General features: G+C 39.0%; 1 protein-coding gene and 1 pseudogene across 1 annotated transcript in view; one reads left to right on the top strand and one right to left on the bottom strand.

The window, feature by feature from the left end:
- Positions 1-9,480: 9,480 nt before the first annotated feature.
- LOC135698204 (U4 spliceosomal RNA) lies at positions 9,481-9,634 on the top strand (annotated as a pseudogene).
- A 2,091-nt stretch (positions 9,635-11,725) lies between these two features.
- Positions 11,726-18,486, bottom strand: part of LOC135698192 (M-phase inducer phosphatase) — a 431,658-nt gene continuing 424,897 nt past the window's right edge. The window contains exon 7 of the mRNA XM_065218089.1: positions 11,726-12,445. The gene's annotated coding sequence lies outside the window, so the exon portion shown is untranslated. The remainder of the gene's footprint in view (positions 12,446-18,486) is intronic.

Consider the following 18,486-nt stretch of genomic DNA (forward strand, 5'->3'; position numbering starts at 1 on the left):
AGACGGCCGCTAGGTGCGCTTCGGTTTGTCTACATCCTTCATGCGCAGCTGATTTGAAATTCGATTTCGTTTTGGCAGAGAGATCAGTTTCTTCGATTGAAAAAATGGCTAAAGAAAAGAGTTATACGGTCGAAAATCTTCAAGAGACTGTTCTTTTAGTAGGTACAATAGGTAAGGTACAATATTCCGAAAACAACCCTTCACGCAAAAATTAAGGGAAGCCGTGGCAAGAAATATGCAAGAGAAATAGTGTTGAGTGTTGATTTGGAGAACCAGCTAGGGGATTGGGTTTGTATGTGCGCTGCTTCTGGCAGTCCCAAGACGACCAAAAAGATCTTGGAAGCTGCTAAAGACCTTGCGTCACTAATTGGGCGTAAATTTAAAGGAGGAATTCGATCGTCAGGTTGGCTGAAAGGGTAACCACCGATTTCCGAACTACCACGAAAGCGCCGAAAGAATATGTCAATATGAATTTACATTAAGCACATGTGTGAATTAATTTGAAATAAAATGTTAACAAACTAAAAATTGCTAACTGAAACTTATTTCCGAAAAAAAAAAACTCCTAGGAAAAAAAAAGAACTATAAAACCGGAATTAAGTTCTGATATTCTGTCATTTTAAGCCCCTAAATTCCCCGGGGGCACCCAGAACATGCCTAAAAGTGGCCAATGTGGTCCAAGGTACTCAATTTTGTTATTGATCTTGTTATCGAATTTGGAAGTAATGTGAAGTGTCGCATGATAGGTTCTATTCCTTCCATGTCAAAATTAGGTCCATGTTCCATATACCCTGGAACTTGTTCCGGCCATATCTTCGGAACCAGTTGACCAATTCCAAAAATATTCGATAGCTTTCAATGGGACCACAATACCTATAGTTTGACGTTAAAAATTTTCCAAACCGGGTCAATGATTTCCGAGAAAATGAGCCATGATGAATAGCTAATGCGTGGAAAGTGAACTTTTTAAAATACGAAGTTAAACTCAAATTTCTTGATTTTTTTAAATAGAAAATTCATAAAAACTGTATAAAAAGGGTTTTTTTTTCATGATACCGATAAGCTCTATTCAAAGTTTTTGAACAAATATGGGCTAAACTAGCATTTGCAAAAATAGGTCCAACCATCATCATTATTTAGGTCCAACCAAGATCAGTATAGGTCCAACCAACATCATAATATTTTGCTGAATAAAAACGTTTTATAAAATCATTTGTTCATAATATTTAACTTTTTATGTTATTATTAGAAACAAGAAAGGTAGATCTTTCTCCTAATCACGCATTTTTTATAATTATATGTTGAATTCATAAAAAATACGATATGAATGTTGACGTCGTGTGAAACCGGCCTAAATAGGTCCAACCATCATCAGTTACCCTAGTTGTCGATTTTTACTCATCAATAATGCGGAGGGCTAACATTATTAGTTTAAATCACTTGTGCAATTGAAAAATAAATGTGCGATCGTACGAAATATCTTCGTACATGCAACGATAACTAGGAAGACAATTTTTTTTTTCTAATGACATTTTCATTGCTCTTTGCTATTTTCGTACAATACACGCATATTCTTTTCTGAGTATACGAATGTGTCGTACTTTTTTATATCGACACGAAAATTTCGTTTTTATTTTACGAATAATTCGTTCGCCATACGAAATAAAATCAATATTTATAACATTTATATTTCATGAAAAATAAGAATCTATTTCGTTGCAGAAAACAACGTATGGATTCGTGGGTTAAACGAACGATTTCATTCTATAAACGAAATTTTACTTTCAGTGTCCTCAAAATGGCCCTTTGGAAGCTTCTCTAGATATTCCAGAGTGGCCACATTAGTTTATACAGAGACGTACTCATGTCTATTGGAAACATCATTCAAAATCATGAAGTTTGATATGTCGCATAGTATTCCCGACCAGAGCGAAATACCAGAATTGTTACACACTGTGTTTCTGAGACATATATTTTTTTCGTGACATGGAATGTTATAATAAGTTATACAAATATCAAAAGATTTAATATAAAAACGTCTACGTACTATCATATTCCTAACACACTTTATCATAAAATAACCCATTAGGGTTTACACTTAAAAGGGTGTGTATTTCAATTTCTCTTTTGATTTATATTCTCCTTCTCAATTTGCTTTAAATTAATTATCTCAGTGAGATTATCCAAACCAAACATAAAGTCATAAAAAACTCAGTTGCAGCATAACAGAAATGTTTCGCTGAGCTGAAGAATCCAAACATCTGACGCGTAAAAATGACACCGTAATTAGCTATATCAGTGGAGAACAACAATTGCGCTCTTCGAATCGTACACCTACAAGAACACCCAACCGTTAGTTAAACATCATTGTTTTCTCTGCCAGCCACTAATTGTACAATTCTTCTAAATCATCTCCAAGAACCACTGCTTGTATAGCGGCAACATCAGCCCGTTCCATCTTATCCTTCCGTAATGCTCAGCAGATACCTTTGCATCGTACTGGGGAGTTACTGTGCTGGTAAAAAAGTACACTACTACCCTACTCCTGCCGCCGCAAACTGCCGGAGGGATTCGCGTTAGGTGAAATTTCCACTAAACATTGCCAACAACAAGACCGGTAGCAAACAACTTTGAAAATTAGACACAGTCAGAAAAGAGGAAAATGAGTTAAATGAGCGCACGGGAAAATAAGCTGTAATTACGACACCTGTGCGGAGAAACTCATGGTGGTTTTTATTTCGCTCTTCATCCACTTCCTCTTTTGCCATAATGTTGCCTTTATTCAATGTTGAGCCAAGCATACCACTGGAGAGCTCGCTGAAGAGTCGGTTAGCTTTATTGGAATATGCACATGTGGCTCATCGGTTTGGTTTACAGTAATCCCTCCATTTATAGGGTGGGTGGTACCAGGTGGTTTCGCTATTGCTCGGCTGTCCTTCAACCAATTGAGCTGATTTGAAGATGGTGTGGTCGCGACTGTCACATCACCGGAAAGAGCGGCGCAAATTTTACCCCGTTTTTGTTATCGAAAGATGAGGTTTGCTTTAATCGGTATCAATAATCGGTTTATGTATACGGCAACTCTTTCCATCTCAACCTCACTCGACTCAGCAAATTTAAACGCTTTGTGGGGCTTTGTGAGGAAAGTTTTTGCTCGCAGAGTGTAGCTATCAGTCTCGTCTTGAAAAATGTGTGCTTTCGAAGTGATGAAAATGAGGCATTAGGAAACGGATATGATGGAAAGTTTTCCTTTCAACAGGGATTTGGTGGGTCTTACCCGCTGTTATATTTAATGTTTTAGGCAATAAACTCGATAAAATTGATTTTTCATTGCTCCTTGTTAGCGGCGCCGATGGTGTAGTGGTAAGCGTGATTACCTCTCACCCCAGCAGGCCTGGGTTGAATCCCAGTCTGCGCCGCCAAGATGTTCTAACGCATAACATCTTTGATCATGCATTCCTACGGAAGGGAAGTATGGCCGTTGGTCCCCGGTTCATGAATTGATGGGTCGATAGGTAGGGTCTAGGTGTGGAAGCTGCCTCCCTGGTGCCCCCATTGGTGCTCAGCAACGGAAAACAAGATCGACGGAAAAAAAAATTACTCATTGTTAAGTAAAACTTGGTAAGTTTTGACTATTTGCCTTAATAATTTTCATGGTTATTTGACAATTACGGTTTAAGGTGTTTCCGTGGTATCGATATTGATGAAAAGTTGAGGAAATAAATAGCCTTTCCAACGGTATAAAAATCAGTTCGCTCTTAGCTGTTGATACAAGCAGCTGTCTGTTTTTTAATGCAAATCACGCGATATTCTTTGTTTGCATCTGCCGTTGGAAGCAAACAACTGGAGATGTCCGTTATAATAAAGTTGACAATTAGGTTCAGTTTCGCATATGGCTTGGCGAGACTGTCTATGGAAGAAATTGCAAATTTCGTGAAAGCGCTGGACGCAGATCCCGTGCAGATGATCGCTACATATCGCATAGCCATTGGCGTAGCTAGCCAATTTATCTGGAGGGAGCCTAGATAATTCTGGAGGGGGCCTAGATAATTCTGGAGGGGGCTGGCCTCCCTGGCACCCCCATTGGCTATGCCAATGCACATAGCGGAGGAAAAATCTGTCTTCATCAAGTTCAAACCAGAAGATTCCATGCTTTATTGTCTGCTACACAACCATGAACTATTAACTTTCCATTATGTCAATGGAAAGTCAGTCGAGGTAAGCATGTTGCCTTCTGGGGGCACCATTCAATACGTGAGAGTTTACGACCTCCCACCAGAAGTCCCGAAAAGCATTGGTGCTAGGGAAATACGATGGTTCACCAGAAATTTCCAGCCACCTTGAGCCTCCATATGCACACAGGTATGCGGGGTCTATATATGGATGTAAAAAAGAGATTCCCAACTCGCTGCATTTCCTCAATCTTAAATAGAACAAACATTTGAGGCATCTGATGAATTCCTGAACATCGAACGGAAGAAGAAAACCAACCACGGAATGAGGAAGAGAGTGCTTATGCTGGTGTAGTAGCCAAACGAGAAAGCGGTTGAGGGAGGGTGGTGGTGATGGCTGTGACGTCCCCGGACGCCGAGAAGAACAGTGGAGAGGAAGCATGCGCTGCTGAGCAACAGCAGCCACCTGTTTCAAGTGCAAAAATGATGAACTAATTAAAAAGTATTGGAATTTTTGGTGTATTCAATAGATAATAATAAAAAAAGCGAAAATGTATTGCAGGAATTTCTTGCTAAAATTTCCCAATCGCTAGATATTCGCGATCAATCATATAAATTCGAGATTTTTTGCTTTTATGTAGCGTCCTGGAGAAAGCCTTACCTTAATTCGAAGTATGTCTGGTTAATTGACAAGGTCTTGAAGAATCAGTAATTACGAGAATGTTTATGTACCACTTCAATACTGTTACGCATTTGACCACAAACGTTTGGTTGCTGGATATTTTATTAAAGAACTTTTGCGGTAATGTGGCTGGCAGCAAGGTGAGCGAACGTACAATGTAAATTAACTCTTGAACAACAATAATTTATGCTGGTCCTGAAAAGAACCGGTTTTGTCGTGATGGTTGAGTAATGCTGAGCTATTAGGGTGTTCAACACGGATGATTGGCGAGCTGTATGTTGTTTGGCACGAGGGTGACGCGCATGGCATAGATGGCACACAGCGGCTCCCGACGAGCAACTGAATCCGATCAGTAGCGGTGCGGCTTCTTCCTCCTTCTTCGGTGAATCGAGGGCTCTTGATGGCAGCCTGATAGCTAGCTGTTTCGTTGTGTAGAGGAGAAAACTGTACAACGTCACGCGCCGATAGCACCAACCGGTGAACACTCGTGTTTATTTCAGTTACCGTGTGGACGTAATTTGTGATGAGCCCCGGTCCCTTTCAAATTGTATCATTATTTATGTACGGTCCATATATTTGAAATGACGTTTCACATTCATCTAGTGATGTCCGATTTTCATTCGAATTATCGATTAATCGATTAACGAACCGAAAAGTAAAATATTTGCAACCGTTATATCATGCCGATATAAGCATTAACTTCTCCAGAGGATCATCACCGATCGTTTCAAACATGTACTGCACTCTCATTGGTGGAAAAATGGCAGCACAGCGAATAAAAAAAATCGAATAGTTGTTAATCGAGTAATTGAAAAATGGGACACCTCTGATTTTGGTGTGTTTGTTTTGATAAAAATGAGCGCAAAATTTCATCTCTACCGAGGGGGCAGCAAAACCACAAAATTACCTTGAATACGAGGGGTATTCAATGGATGAAAGGGACCGTGGAAGAGGACACTAAAATAGAAAGTTATTCTTCCGACAGTTTCATCTTAGTATTCATCTTTGATAGCACTGCTGTTGCTGCTGTTGATGACGACCGAAGGGATCTCACCATACACGTTGATTGAATGAGCACCGTTTGGTGAGACTAAAAGGGATTCGATTTTGAAATCTGTGTAATAGAAAGCATTTTTTGAAGGCAATTGCAGGCTACAATTGGACATTTGTGATCTATTGAAAAATGATATAGTCTTCATTTTAGCAGATTCGTAGAAAAATGTCCAAACAATTGGCTTGTTTAGAATTAAAATCAATCCTCTATTGAGAGGGTTAAAACTGGTCGAAACCTGACCACTTTTCGTAACACGGTCAGTTTTGGTTTTTTGAAATTGCACCCCAATATGTTGTCTAAAGACGTAATCCTACGTTTTTACGATTTAAAAACATAATAATATTGATGAATAGAATCCGGGGCTACATCATTTTGAGAAAAATCCGAGTTCATTTTTAGTCTGGTTCTCGAAGAATTAATTCAAATAAGTTGATTTTTTCTCTCATTTGCAAAGCATAGATCTTTTATAAGGTTTTGGGTTTGATTAAATCCAATAGAACTGGTGGAGGATCGACTGTATCGTTGAATATTTTATTGAACGGCTACGCAGTCTTTGTTAAATTAAACGAGTTTTTATTTACCCAACGTTTCGACACGGGGATTGTGTCTTCTTCAGGGGGAAAATAGTTTTTTCCCCCTGAAGAAGACACAATCCCCGTGTCGAAACGTCGGGTAAATAAAAACTCGTTTAATTTAACAAAGACTGCGTAGCCGTTCAATAAAATATTAAATCCAATCTGTTCAGTGCGAAGTCAAATTTTAATAGTTTGGATTATTGTACTTCAGATGCAGTTAAAAAAAAATACAAAATACAAACTGAAAGTCTGCTAACTTAAATGACACTCCTCTATCATAATTCTACAACTTGAAAATAAAAAAATATTCAAAAACAAATTAGTAATAATTAGGTCATGATTTAGACACAACCCTTAACTTTTTTGGATGTGCAATAAATGAGCAGATCTATTGTTCAATGCTCATGTCCGTCATGTTAGATTCCATTGCGCAAGCCAAATCGCTATGACGTCATACAACCTCAGAAATTTCGAAGTTAAGAAGCAAATAACAATCAGACGATTTGCTTCTGCTTATTCTTCTTGAATTCCGAAATCATCTGTTTCTAAGTGCATTAGTAAAATTCATTGGTAGCATGCGTCACCGTGCCTAAATCTTCGGTTTTTCATAAATATCAACTGTATGGTGAGAAAAATCTTACCATATCTTTTATTCCTTCACTTTCAATACAACCAACCGGTGAACACTCGTGTTTATTTCAGTTACCATGGAGACGTAATTTGTGATTAGCCCCGGTCCCTTTCAAATTGTATCATTATTTATGAACGGTTCTTATATTTGAAATGACGTTTCACATCAATCTAGTGATGTCCGATTTTCATTCGAATAATCGTTTAATCAATTAACGAACCGAAAAGTAAACTATTTATAATCGGTTACATCATGCCGATATAAGCATTAACATCACCACAGGATCATCACCGATCGTTTCAAACATGTGCTGCACTCTCATTGGTATAAAAATGGCAGCACAGCGAACAAAAAATAATCGATTACTTGTTAATCGAGTAATTAAAAAATGGGACATCTCTGACTTTGGTGTGATTGTTTTGATAAAAATGAGCGCAAAATTTCATCTCTTCCGAGGGGGCAGCAAAACCACAAAATTACCTTGAATACGGGGGGTTCTCATTGGATGAAAGGGACCGTGAAAGAAGACACTAAAATAGAAAGTTTTTCTTCCGACAGTTTCATCTTAGTATTCATCTTTGATACAACCGCATATGTGACGTTACATCTAGTAATAAGAATGTCATAATCAGCGATTTCGGCCTTCAATCGCTCCAATAATGCACAGTAATACCATACCGTGCCCAACTTTTTGGCTCAGCTCTGGTACTATCTTCGGTCCCAAGCTAATCGATGCACCCCTCGAAATATAGGAAAATCCACGAACCCCTCATTTTATCTGTAAAACTTTCATAGCGAATCAAAACAAACATAGTGCAGCACTGCAATTTATACTAGAATGGGGTGCGTTAATCGATTTGCTTGTGACCAATAGGCTAGTCAAGTAGTGAGCCAATTTAAAATCGCTAGTTTCGTATTGATTGTTGGTAATACTAGCTGTTGATGGTTTTTCCTTTTTCGATGTAGTCCACGAAGAGTATGCCATGACAATCCCAGAAAATCGACGCCATAACCTTACCGACCCATCGAGCCTCCCTTGGCCGCTTCGGAGCACTCGTGCCGGCTTCAGTCCATTGCCGGGCACTCATTATGTACTCTGTCCAATGTAACACTAATTGATTATGTCATTGAGAAAAATCGTCCAATGTAACATGTCCGATGCACAACTTAACTAGTCAAAACGTCCTATGTGGTTTTTGCTATATTGTAGCATAAAATTCAAATCAAAATTGTGATTTTACCGTTTCCACTGAATTTTCAACGTTATTAGTCACTGACTACATTAAAAATAGTATTGTCGAACTTCAACTTCGATTTTCTCAAAATGGTGGATATGTTACATTGGTCTATTTGAAAAGTAACGCGAGATTTTATATATTTTTTGACATTGTCCTCTGTAACCGCATCGGAGGGCCTGCCGCTGCGGACTTGATCGGTAGTGGAGTTGCGGCCACCACGAAACTCTCGAAACCAATATTTGACGGTGTAATCTGACGGAGTATTAGCCCCATAATAATTATCCAACTTTCCTTTTCTTTCCTTTACCGTTTTGCTTATCAAAAAATATTTTTTTATGAGAGAACGAAAGTCGTTTTTATCCATACTCAACATTATGCCAAACACGTCAACAACAATCAGCTGTCGAAACAAAACTTAAGACAGTATCGCACTGAAATTTGGCATGTCTTAAAGGTATGAACGGACTACAAGGCACCATAACCTTTTTTGCAGTAGCAGCGCATTCTGGCGGTCAAGGAGGTTACTTTTCACCCCACTAGTATAGATTCAAATATATTACATTAACAATATGATCCACTCTTTCGCTTACCTGTCGAACCCAATTTTTAGCCATGAAAGCACCTCTGTGGCCAAAAAGGCTACCAATGTATTTGTTTATCGTCACGAGGGGTAAACCAAATTAAAATTTGTTTAATATTTCAAATGAATTTATTTCAGCATATTATTTTATTTGACGACAACAGTGACATGTCAGACAAATGTTAAAGTAATATACACAATGTAATTTATGAAAATAATGTGACTCTTACTTTTGTAATAAGTTCTATATTTGCACCCCTCGACTGTAATTGAATGATTGTTGCTGACCTTTTTCAACGCTAGATGGTGCGTGAAGCGATATTTTGCGGGTCGCCATTGCAATATTTGGAAAAGGCATGAATTGATCATATTGTTAATATGATATATTTGATAGATTTGAAATGAAGTTTATATTCATTTTGTGTATTCGAGTGCGTGAAGTTGTGAAATGTAACGAAGAACGCAAGTAAGCAAATGCAGTGAAAGTGTTATCCATGAATTTATCGCTGTAAAATCAGAAAATACTTGCTTTACATTATCGGATGACTAGCTTTGCGCAGTGGCAATATCGTAACCAATGCGGCACAACCGAGGTGCGATTATAGTTTGTTGGAAAAAAATAATTATCGGATGACTATTGTTTGCTATTTGTTCTATTGTATGTGTATTCTAATGGCGATGATTGAAGAATATTTCAAAGAAGAATACAGGAGGAGTGATGGTGTCTTGAGCCGCCGCGAAAAAATAAATGTGCATTGGTTGGTGAGAATTTCAATCATCTGAGTTCGAATGCATCGTCAAGTTGTTGTGGGACCAAGTCGATGGTGAAAACAGTGGCTGCATAAAAGTCACTTGTGGAGTTGTTTGTCGGCATTTCTGCCGAGCGCTGCGCAATTAAGAAAAATGCCAAGCCTGTACAAGGCTGTTTGAACCTCGTTACAAATGATGGATGAAGAGCAACAAATTTATCTCAAAGGCACAAATCTGGCGGATTTGAACGTTGTGCCCTTCAAAGCTGGTTTAAATCCAATGTGAATAGACTTAGCGCTGTCTTACGACTAGCTGGAGAATATAGTTTTTAGGGAGTAGAAGGACCACCATTAAATTGATAGAGGTCGATCACCAAACGAACGAAGGAAAAATGGATAAGACATCCCAAGGGTCACCTAATGCTGCAGAATATCCACCAAAACAAAAGGGTAGGTCACTCCGCATACCGAAGGTATGCGTATACCCCTCTGATCACGTATGTGTATGCCCTTCTGATCACGCCTTGCTGTGTAAGAGAAGTAAAGCCGTTGGTCTCCGGTTCATGAATTGATGGGTCGATAGATAGGGTCCAGGTGTGGGAACTGCCTCCGTGGCGTCGGTAGCATTGGTGCTCAGCACGGAAAACAAAATCAACGGAAAACAAATCAAGGAAAAAAACTAATAAACTAAATGTTTGATAGGGAAAATGGCTCTAATGTTGGCCTATGGATCAAAGATTGGGCCCATCGCAAAAATCTACTATTTTTTTTTTTTATCTAGATAACGGTACTAATGGATATTTTTGGTCTTGAAAATTTAGTCGATTTTTGAATTTATGTATGGGCCCAAATTAGGGGCATTTAGGCCGACATTACATCCATTACCCCTACATTGGGTATAAACATAACGGAAATTGTCGGTTTTCAGAAGGTTAAAACCGATATTTCGGTATTGCATAATGGCACGGTATAACCGGTAAACTGGTTTCTGTAAAACCAGTTAAACAACCCTACTGGATATAGAGATATAGAGAGTAAGTCGAAGTGAAATGAAGTATGCCAAATTAATGCAACACCCTACCTATGGAGACATAAGTTGACACTCGAGACGCTTAATTTCAGATTATTTTGTTTTTGTGGAACAAAGACGTGCATGTTGAATTGGCTGTTCATCCACTAATTTCAGTAATTTGTTATCTCTGTTATTATCTCAAATGGCTCTTTGATAGCTGCACATTTCCAGGACTGACTATGCTACGATTTGCTTTGGGCATACCAAGTTTATCATTCCCACCAAGATGAAATGCCACATAGTTTATGTAAAAGGAAAATTCTCCAAAGAAGCTTTGTACCGTACCGTGGAAAGTGGATGCAGACAGCAAAAGAAAAGCCTGCAACCAACAAATGACAAAGGTCAGAGCTAGAATAAATAACTGGGAAGATAAAAATCGGTTGCCTGAAGCAACACACAGCAGAACCAACTTTCCTTTCCTAGACTCCGATACACCTTCCAGTAGAAGCCTACGACGACAAGGAGGGATGCGGATGGATCGCAGGCTCCCAGGCAGAGCTGCTTTCATATTTTTTGTGCGTACATTGAGCGAGGAAAAACGATTTGAGATTCTGCTGCAATCTCGGTTTCTCCATATATATTCGTTCTTTTTCCTATGCTTTTAAGATTTTATCGGGCACTGCGGGCTATTTTTATAATCTGTTCTTTTTTTCTGCTTTCTGATTTCCTCTTTCTGATAGGGCAGCACGATTTCATTAACCTTATCGCTGGTGAGAAATCGGAGTGTTTCAGTGTTGGCTATTATTTACTCATCCTGGCATCTTCAACTATTTTGATTCGCCAGGATGATACCGAAATAATTGAGCGAATCACAAAACAAAGTTCATTGATTCTATCTGGTGTTGAGAAAATCATTAAGATGTACATTTATAAGGTCTAATCTCCTAATACTTGACTCCATAATTTGATTATACTTCTTAATTTACGGAAAGAAAATTGCCTTACATTATGTGTCCCATGAGCTTTATTTGATTTCGTTTATTACTGAGTTTTGAGTTACGAGCTTTCTGTCCGGCATGCTCATAAATCTACTGGGGACTAATTCTGCTGAAGTAACTATCTTTCGGAGCTACCAGAAAGAACACGTTCTGCTGTTTGTCGTTCCTGACTTCTTCGGACTTCTAATTGTATACGTACGCTTCATTACGTTCTCCCCTTGGTTTCTATTAGTAGCGGAAAAGCGAGTGGTTCGCGCGTGAGTTGTCATGATTGATTTATGTTCTGCTTGGAGCTTGCCTTACATGCATCCGGTTTTCCTCCGCCGGGTGGTCACTGGAAGTATCTCAAAACGAGACGGCAAAACAGCAACCAACCAAGAACCAAAAATGCCGAGCGCAGTAGAATTAATCCACTTAAAACTAATGGATCAGATGGTAGAACGTGACTTTACTGTTGATCACGTGCTTTTAACTTCCCGCACTATATAAAGACTGGAAGCCGAGTAACAGGCATGAAACTGTGTAAGGAAAGTTATCTTCTATCTTTGTTCTGTTTGCTGTAAGCTGTTCCGATCTAGTTGGTTTTGATCTCCGGTGGAAATAATTCGCAGAAAGATGTTAACACTTTCCATTGAATCTGTTGGTCCAGTAGTGGTGAAAGGTTAAACTCATGTCGCTGCTATAGGTTGGATCCAGGCCATCGTTACCGTATAAAGGGCCATTGGTTGATACGGTGGTCGCAGAGGTTGCGTTCCTGGAAATAAATTATGAAATACAAGTCTTAGTAATAATGATAATAATAATAATAGTGTGAATTACGAATAAATTTCCTATACGCTTTCGCTTTCTCGAGGATTCGATGAAGTAATCTAAATATATAGTATCTATATTGTGGAAACCTTACGAGGGACGATTCAAACCTTATACCGTGAAGGTGGGTTTTTCCGCGCACTAACCGCAGTAGTAAAGTTTTTCTCTACAGAAAAGGGAAGAAGAAAAAAGTTACCATCAAATGTATCATTTGATAGATTTGTTTATCGTACTTTCATTAAAAAATGTAAGATTTGTTACAATCAAGACCAAAACACCAAAATAATCCTCGCAAAATGATCTGATGGTGCATTTAATTCCGCGCAATGATTAGAGCGATGCTTGTTATTCCGCCCCACAATGTACCTAATTCCGCGCACTTTTATTGAACTGAAATCTCATTAGTTTCAATATATAAAGCTGTATTGTCTTGGACAGGCATACCAAAAGTACCGCCTTATGACAGTATTCCAACGGCTGTCGCCTTCTTTTTCCTACGACAGCCTTGAGATTGAGCTACAAGCGACAGCTCACAGTGAGGCTGTCATACGACATGCAACGACAGCCTCTCGTACTTATTCATGTAGTTTGTTCGTTCGGCTATGACAGCCTCGGATGGTCATTTGTAACGTTCCTCGTACATACAAAAAGCAGTCCGTCAAACTGCCGATTCGTTCACACTTAGATTTTTTTGCCGAGATTGGCACCACCGAGCAGGCTCTGCATTTATTTGTACTGAAATCTCAGCAAAATTTATGTTTGTTATCCGAGATCTCGGCAAAATTCCCGTTTGTTAACTGAATCTCGGAAAATTTATAATAGCAAAATAGATTGCCGAGCGGCTCGGTGGTGCCCATCTCGGCAAAAAATCTAAGTGTGTTGCTGCTGTCTTTGAAATTTTGTTCGTATGTCGTGAGATTGCTACTACACTACCAGTGTGACGGCGAAGCTCGTTCACGTTCGTGCGCCCATTGCAAAATTTTCATCCGTGTTTTTAGAATCGCGCGGTCTTGAGCAGATCAGACATTCCGACATTCCGGCGAAAAATATAAGCCTACCCGACACCAACTTGACTTCAACCAAACCCCAACCCGACATAAAAATAGAATTGACTCGATATCGACCCGGAATTTGGCCGACGTAGATCATAAATTGACCTTACATTAATCCGAAATCAGGCTGACATGTCTGTTCGGGATATTTTTTTTTTGGGTTTCTTCCATAATCCACTGCCGTATATCAATTGTATATAATGTCTTGTGACAGCCACTTGGGTAAGCTGAGGGATGTCGTCGGTTTGTGAAGGCTGTCATGGCGACATAAACATTGAAAACCTGGTCATAAAGAAATGTATAAATACAGCTCATTCGGTTCACTACGTTCCAAGCACGATGATTTTAGCAAAGCGGGTGTTCTAATACAGCTTTCATTCGTTCGTACGTGCGCTGTTGCCAATACACTTCGAATTCAGATCTGAACGTACGGTAGCAAGCGGCAGTAACCCGAGAAAAGTTCAGCATTAAAATGACAGCAAATTGAAATCAAGTTTTGATATCAACATCAAACTGAAATCATAATTTGATTTCAGTTTACGCAATTGACAAATTTGATAGGGGAAATGACGGCTTCGGCATGCCAGACTATTTTTGGCAACCCAAATTGAAACACTATTTTCACTGGATTTTCTTACGAAAACACTTCGCTGAATGCATGCAAACGATTCTTTATGCTTTCAGCTTCAATTTGACTATATTTTTACCACTGAGAAAAAGCAATCTAGCAAGGTTTTCTTGAAATTAAACACACGCACTACAAATTGTAGCTGATTTCGAGTTGCCGATAATAGAACAGCAGATTTACATGCAGTTCAAATGGAACGGTTGCCGAAGAAAAACTGGTTGCCGACAATACTCGCTCTCACTAGAGAATATTGGAGCTCTGTAAAAGCGTTTCAAAACAGTTTTTGACAATTCTTTCGACTGAAATTGTAAGAGCAGCTGGCAGCAAAAGATTGTAAACAAACCAATACTGCATATGTGTGCGTTCCTTAGAGAAAAAGGCTATAGAAAGAAGGTCGCTGCTTAGGTTGCCGAGAATACGTAAATTCCCTAAGGTGGTTAATTGGAAGGTAAATTGGAAGGTAAATTGGAAGGTAAATTGGAAGGTAAGGTAAATTGGTAGAATCATCTGAAGAAAGTCGGAAGCCAGAACGCTTACGGAACAGTCGTAAGAAACAAGAACATAATTCCGAATGAACGAGATTCCTGGGGGATTCAAAAAAACATCCCTGAAGACTTCGAAATTTCCCTGAAGTTTTCGGAACATTCCTGAAATGCAGGAGTGGAATATTCCATAATTCCTCGAAATTCCTTAAAAATTCTTGTAATTTTCCTGAAATTAGGAGCTGTTTTGGAGTTCTCTGGGCATCCTCGAAGCGCTCGAAACTTCCCTGATTATAATAAGACTACCGGAATATCTCTAATCATCTTAGAAGGTCTGTGGACTTTCTTGGAGATTAGGAAATCTCTTAAGTGTTCTCACAATTTTCATGAATTTATTGTAACATCAGCATTGAAGTTATCTGATCTTCCTGATTTTTTTTAATTTTTAAAAGTTATAGACGCTTCCATTAAAAAGCATAGAACTTCCCATAAAATGTTCTCACAATGATCTAATGTTCACGTAACTTCCCTTACGTTTCCTAAATTTGCATGAACATTGCTGAAGTTTTCGGAAATTGTCTGAGTTTTTCGAAACTCCTTTATAATTTTAACCATTTCATTGAAATTAATTGATCTGCCCTGATGTTCTCTGACTTCACTAAAGTTCCTAAAAACCATTAAATTTCCCTGATGTTCTTGTTGTTTCCTTAAGTTCACTGGAGTTCGCTGGACTATTCTGAAATTTCCGGGTATTTGTATTTTAAGAGAAGTTAATGAAACTTTAAATTATCGAAACTTCAGAACTTCTTAAATGTGCCTGCAGCTAGTGTGGATCCGCAATAAAAATCTGATAGCATCCTTGAGGCTCCGGGAAAGTTAAAAAAAAAAACTGGCGGGAGAAGATGAAAGAATCATTCGAGCGAAGGCTGAAGAAGCTTCCAAGGTAAGGTGGAAGAAAATTCCAGGGAAAGTTGGACAAAACTTCAGGAAGTTTAAAAATGAATAAAAACTTCCGGAAGTAAAACAAAGTTTAAAAAATATTTCTCGATTGCCTAGGAATTACCGGAAAAGGCCATCGACTTTTTCTCGATTGATGGGTAGCCAAAAACGGTGAGGAAACGCAAACATTAGTCGAAAGAGTATCAAGCATAAGGCATCTTTATAGATGATTGTTTAGAATTTTGAAGGCTAAAAAAATATGAGGTATTCAAAAAGATACAAGTCACTCAAAAAATTTTCTCCGAAATTCGAACGCGGGCAGGCGATGATAGTTTTGATTATTTAAAAAAAAAACGGTATAAATCGGTATAAATCTTAAAAATCGGTATTCTGAGGAACCTTATCTGTATATCGGTATCTAGTTTGGAAATCAGTATAAATACCGATAAATCGGTATAACTGGCAACGCTGGTTGAACTGGGTTAGACTAGAGTCGGTGTATAATGAGTCACGCCAAGAGAAAAACAGTTGAACTCGCATCACGATTTTCGAAGGATTCCCTTTCTTTTCACTTGGCAACAGAGGACTTCTACATCAACTTCAAATGACTTCTAGCGAGAACAAAAAATAGCGGCTGTAGTGAATCATTATATCAGTGATTTTGTCAAATCATCTTATCAAACAATAGTAGAAATTCTCATTACTGATCATTAGCAAACGTATCCCATGACAATTTAATGCTCACTGCGTGTTTATGATCTTTTCTTCAATTTTTTTTTATATTTTATTGCAATACCTTTCGTGGACCTTTCATAGCATCGTAATGTTTGTTTACTTTGCACGATAGGTAGCCGGTTTGACAGTTCAATAGGTAGACTTGGCTTCACTCTTGGCGTGACTCATTATACACCGACTCTAGGTTAGACTAGAGAGGGTCTAGTATAAGAGAGGAGTGGACTGGCTGGTTTTGAGACAAACGAACTGTCAAAGCCAGAGCCAATCGAGCAGCACCTGTCTTGATTGCATTTGCAGTGTTGCTAGCAGAGTTGCTTCCACTCACTTGCTATAAAAAATGATTTTATGAATTTTGAAATCATTCGATGTTATAATGATATTTTGTACTTGTTAAATACAAGAAGCGGATGAAAGGCAAGTGTTTGACTCATAAAACCTGTCAATTTCGCTACCAGAGTGTTACAATAAGCGATTTTATGATTCGTGAGCGGTCCTACATATGGGTGTTTTTAGAACGGGGACGACGTGTATAGGTAGAAAATAATTAATTAATTTATCTTTATTAGGGAGGCTTTCAGCCTTGGGCTGGTTCGCCTCCAACGGTAAAAAATATTGCTGATTGCATCTGAACCTAGACTGCTCCAAAAATGCATAAAAGTGTGATAAAAGTTCATGTTTGGGTCAAATCGTTTTGGTGCCTACGAAGCACTTAGTACACTGCAACAAGTTTACAAGTAAATACGTGTGATATAAATCTTTAATGGGAAAATGATAATTAATCCCATAGATATGTTCTCCAAGTGAGCACCGTTGTATTTAACGCATATAAATCTTTTTAACTGAGATTCCACAGTAAAGAGTGCCACATCAAATTGCATCACGGAAAAAAAAACGCTGTAGAAAATTACCCATTGGGTATTTTCTTTTGAAAATTTGGGTAGAAGTAGTTTAGAGTGTATTGTTTGCACTGTATTTTTATTGTTGTCAGTTTCGCGTCACCTGAAAAATCCTCAACTCTCTCATCGCGACATCGGAAAACAACTTGGAATCGTGAAGTCACCGGCGAGTCGTGTGATTAAACGTTACTACGAAACTCTGAACATAGAACGGAAGGAGAAAAGTGGTCAGAATGGATGTTCTATTAGTGATCAGGATCACAAGCGTGAAAGCGTTTAAGCGGAATCCCAATGCTACGGTCAGGGATGTGGCCAAAAAGTTGAATCTGTCCAAGTCTTTCGGTCAGAGAGCCAAGGACAGGGAGGGACTGTAGTCGCTATATTAATAGTCTGGCGGGAACCAATTGAGCTGTCAAATAGTGGAACCAATCGAGCAAATCACGTCCAACAAAAGAAAAGAGCAAATCAGCTATTGTGAACAAAACTTCGGAAACTTTTTTTTCGTGACTCAAGGCTCGCCTACGCAAACTAACACCATCTTTGGGTTGAGGAAAGTTTCCTCTTTCCGATTACGCCAGTAATTTGCGTTCGATTGGCGAGGAAAGAATAATCATCGTTTTGTTTATAAAAGTAAATTGGATTTTCAGTTGTTGGTCTATTATATATAGAATTGGTTCGAAATTCTATCCGCCAGACTATGAATATAGCGGCTATAGAGAAGGCTCCAAATCGTGACGAAGGGCAAAATACGGTGGGAAAGTCACGGGACCGAAAACTGTACACCCAGATGCTGATGAAGCCTCATTGTCTAATCATGGATGATGAGACTTACGTCATGGTGGACTTCCGGCAGCTTCCGAGGCTACTGTTCTTCACCGTCCAGCACAAGTTTTCCGGAGGAAGTAAGGAAGCAGAAGCTTTCAAAGTTTGTGAAGAAATACATGATTTGGCAAGCGATCTGGTCATGTGGCAAACGGAGTGCGCCGTTCGTGACTACCGGGACTGTAAACGGGGAGATCTACCATGAGGGCCCTACGATCTTCTGGCTGGATCTAACTACGTGGCACTATTCACATGTTTTCCTGGAGTGGTACGAAGCCATTGGGGTCACTTTCGTACCCAAGGACATGAACCCTCCAACGCACCGGAACTAAGGCCCATCGAAAATGCTGGGTTATTATGAAGCAGGGCACTACGGAAGCATCCCAAGGAGGTCAAATCTGAGGAAGATATGAAGAAAATGTGGGTTTCCG

Source organism: Ochlerotatus camptorhynchus, unplaced genomic scaffold, assembly GCF_037179485.1.
Source record: "Ochlerotatus camptorhynchus isolate MF236.1 unplaced genomic scaffold, CSIRO-AGI_Acam_v1.1 ptg000083l, whole genome shotgun sequence".
NCBI classification, from domain to species: Eukaryota; Metazoa; Arthropoda; class Insecta; order Diptera; family Culicidae; genus Ochlerotatus; species Ochlerotatus camptorhynchus.